At 31.0% G+C, this 4,032-nt stretch overlaps 1 pseudogene; it reads left to right on the top strand.

Annotated features, from left to right (window-relative positions):
• Positions 1-3,733: 3,733 nt before the first annotated feature.
• Positions 3,734-3,832, top strand: LOC144302124 (U6 spliceosomal RNA; annotated as a pseudogene).
• The last annotated feature ends 200 nt before the right edge of the window (positions 3,833-4,032 follow it).

The following is a 4,032-nucleotide window of genomic DNA, read 5'->3' as shown; positions in this document are numbered from 1 at the left end:
GATCCATCCAACCTATCGCAAATGGCAAGATTTCATTTTTTTTTATGAGTGAATAATGTTCCATTGTGTGTATTTGTGTGTGTGTGTGTGTGTGTGAGAGAGAGAGAGAGAGAGAGAGAGAGAGAGATTATCTTTATCCATTCATCCAATAGAAACAGTTTATTTCCTATTTCGTCTGTAGTAAATAGTGCTATAATGAATATAAAGGTGCCTGTATCTTTTTAAGTGTTTCTGGGTTTTTTTTTGTTGTTGTTGTTGTTGTTGTTTTATTTTTCAGATAAATGGATCTTTTCTATATTGAGTCACCATTATTGTCTTTGTTAATGTTCAACGTGGTGTCAATGTGATTTAAAAAACAACTTAAATAATGAATTCCATTGTCAGTTCTTGGTTGTAGGACAGATCATTCAGATAATCCAGATATTACTGAGTGTTTTAGGTGCTATAAAAATGAAAACAGAATATAGCTGATCCTTGAACCATGTGGGGTTAGGGATGCTGACCCTCCACAGAGTTGAAATTCTGTGTATAACTTTCACCTCCCCCAAAATCTAACTATTAGTAGCATATTGTTTCCCAGAAGCCTTACAATTAACACAGTTAACTAGCACATATTTTGAATGTCATATGTATTATATACTGTATTCTTACAATGAAGTAAGCTAAGAAAAAGAAAATATTATTAAACAAATCATAAGAAAGAGAAAATATATTTACAGTACTGTACAGTAAAAATATCTACATGTAAATGGACCAGCACATTTCAAATCCAAGGATCAACTGTATTTTTTTTGATCAACTGTATTTTTAAATATGATAGAGAAACTGTGAATTCCCTGTGACTTAGTTTACAATGCCCTTGTTAGAAAATTGTTTCTACTGACACAATGGAATATTTCTGTACTATCTAAAAGGTGATAGGGAATCATTTAAAGTGCCCGGAGATGTACAAAATCAGCTTTAGATTTTAAAAAAGGAAGTGGCTGTAATACATATAGATGCTGTACATATCTGTAAAATGTATGATTCTAAAATCATGAGATTTTTCACTAAGGAGCTTAATGGAATTTATTCTTAAACATGGTTAAAACATCATGTTCAAACCATTTTAAATATCTTCTCTTTTTTTGGAATTGCCTTAAAAATGGCTTAAAGTTGCATAAGCAAAACAATGGCATTACTTTATAGTTTCAAAACTTTCATGATGAAATAATCCTCAGAAATGAAACTATTCCACCTCCCAGCAAGTTCAGTAGAGCAGTGAAGTTTGAATGGGTCCTCAGCCTGCCTGGGGTAATTCTTTGAGAAAACAATCTTTACAATATTCACATACTTTCATATGACCAGAAGCAATTGTTTTTTTGTTTTTATTTCTCGTTTTTTTTCTATGCTAACATAGTTTGGTAGCAATGATTTGAATGTTCTTCATTTCTGCTTTTGTATGTAACAAATTAATATTTCTTTTTCCCAAATATCTCACTTAGTTATTTAAACGTTATCCATTCCACCCTGTGATTTTAATCAGCTAATTATATTTGACGTATATGTTATTTGTTTATAAAAGAGATGCTTGTGAAATTATCAGTAACTCTTATATTGACTCATTTTGCTTATTTATATCTTATATCTTATTTAGATACAGAATAAATTGACATATTATTTGTGTATGTATATGTGTGAGCATGAATTTAATTTGATACATATCCATTCAGAAATTATGTATTAAGTTTGCTTTTAGAAGTTATTTAGAAATTTACATTTTTAAATAATGTGATGTTGAAAAATTTAGTCTCCATGATAAAATGGTGAATATTATAGATTGTCATTCCATGACTATGATATTGATTATAGATTCATATCTAAAAAATGTCCTCAACCATCTAGTTCTTGAAAACCACACCCAACTGAGGAAAAATAATGATTACAACAAAATGCTCAATTTACAAACAAATCAACAACTATGGACTTTATGGACTTTTAATTCTGTGTTATATTAATTTCTATTTTATGAGAAAAGGATTTGATGTTTAAATACAAGTGATTCTATATATCAAATTTATTTTATGAAATCATGGGTTAAACTCAGTTAAATAGATTAATACTGAATTTCTTCATATCTTTCACATAACAGTTTTCTTTGTGATTTTCTGATAGGAGGCTATACAGCCTGCAGAATCATACAAAAGTTTTTGACAAAGGAAACCCTTTATTTCTCTATAGAATCATATATCCAGATCACACAACACACACACACACACACACACATCTTTTTTTTTTTTTTAAGTTATGGTATTTCAGTTTGATGATGATAGGAATTCACTACATAAGTAGATTTTCCATTGTTTCTACAAGTTTTTGTGTTCATGCCAATGACAAACACATAAAAGTAGATTAAAATCGAATATATTGAAATATTTGGTTTTATAAGTCATTGTATAAATTCATGTTGCAACTACCAAATAATGATCTAAAAATAAATGTGAAGTCCTTAGAAAACATCTAGTTTTAATAATAAAATTAGACTATTTGTCATTGAGAATATTAGTGCTTTTGAGCTTTAAGTGATTGATTTTAATAAGTGAATAAAACTTTTTATAATAACTAAGATTATTTTATTGCATATTTCAGCAAGTGGGGTTATATTTTTCTCTAGGTTGGTTTTCTAAATCACCTACTTTGCTTTTTTAATACATTTTAGAAATTTGGTTTGATTCTGATAGAACTGGTCCATTCATCCATTCATTCAAGAAATATTTATTGAAAACATACTATTCCCAAGCATGTTCAAGATGCTTAGCATAGAATGATATATAAAGTAGAGTCTTGATATTATGAAAGGTTTTTTTGTTTTGCAGATTATGGTCCATATAAAAATATGAAAATTAATCAATCTAGTATTTCTAATGGTGGTAAGTGTTCTAGAGAAAGAGCAGAGCAGAGGACTAGGAAGTGCTAGGGTTAAGAACAGTTTTATAATGTTATGTAGGGTTTTCAATCAGAAAAAAATGGAAATAAGATATGGTTGAATAAATAAGAATAAATAAGAAAATGAGCATTTATATGTATATGCAGCAGGAGAGTATTCTAGGAAGAAGGAAAAGAAAGCACCAGGCTCAAAAGGGAATTTGTCTAGCATGTTCAATAAGTAGCAGGGGATGAACTAAATGAGGGAGGAAATAGTAGGTGATGAGGTCAGAAAAGTAATAAAAAGGAAAAAAGATCGTGTGTGGCCATTTAGGTCATTATAAAAACCTTCACTTTTTCTATGAGATGGGTAGCAATTGGAAGGTTTTAGGCAGAGAAATCACATGATCTGCCTTATATTTAAAGAACCCTCTGAACTGTGTTGAGAATAGTCAGTAGGGGAGAAAGAGCAGAAAGCTAAGATAGAAACTACTGCAATAATCCAGATAAGTAGTAATGGTGTGAACCAGGAAGTTCATGGTGCAGATGGTATAAAATGGTCAGTTTCTGAACACTTCAAAATAGAGACAATTGCATTTGCTGACAGTTGGTTATGGGATCTGATAACAAGGGTTTAGCATAATTACTTAGAAAGGTCGAGTTGCCACTTACTGAAATAATAAAGAACAGAGGAGTGGAAGGTATCTAGGCAAGTTTGAGGACTGAGAAATAGAAATGCTGAATTATAACTGAAGTGTTTAATATGGATCAGGAAGGTGTCCTAGCTACTGATAAATACCTGGAGTCATCAATGTGGAAATGGGTCTTAGTGCTCACTTCAGCAGCACATATACTAAAATTGGAACAATACAGAAAAGATTAGCATGGCATGGATGACGTGCAAATTCATAAAGAGTTTCACATTTTTGAAACTGCCAAAAAAACCCCACAAAAACAAAAACATGGAAATGGCACTAAATGAGACTACCAAGGGTATCTGTGAAGACTGAGAAGAGGAACAAGGATCCCTGAGGATCTTCACATTGGCAAGATGAGATCATGGAGAAGGATATCATGAATGGTAATGGGAAGAAATAGCCAGTAAGGTAGAAGGAAACTAGGAGAATG

Source organism: Canis aureus, chromosome 30 (assembly GCF_053574225.1).
Source record: "Canis aureus isolate CA01 chromosome 30, VMU_Caureus_v.1.0, whole genome shotgun sequence".
Classification (NCBI taxonomy): domain Eukaryota; kingdom Metazoa; phylum Chordata; class Mammalia; order Carnivora; family Canidae; genus Canis; species Canis aureus.
Note: the sequence above shows the minus strand (reverse complement) of the source record. Positions and strands in the feature narration are given on the sequence as shown.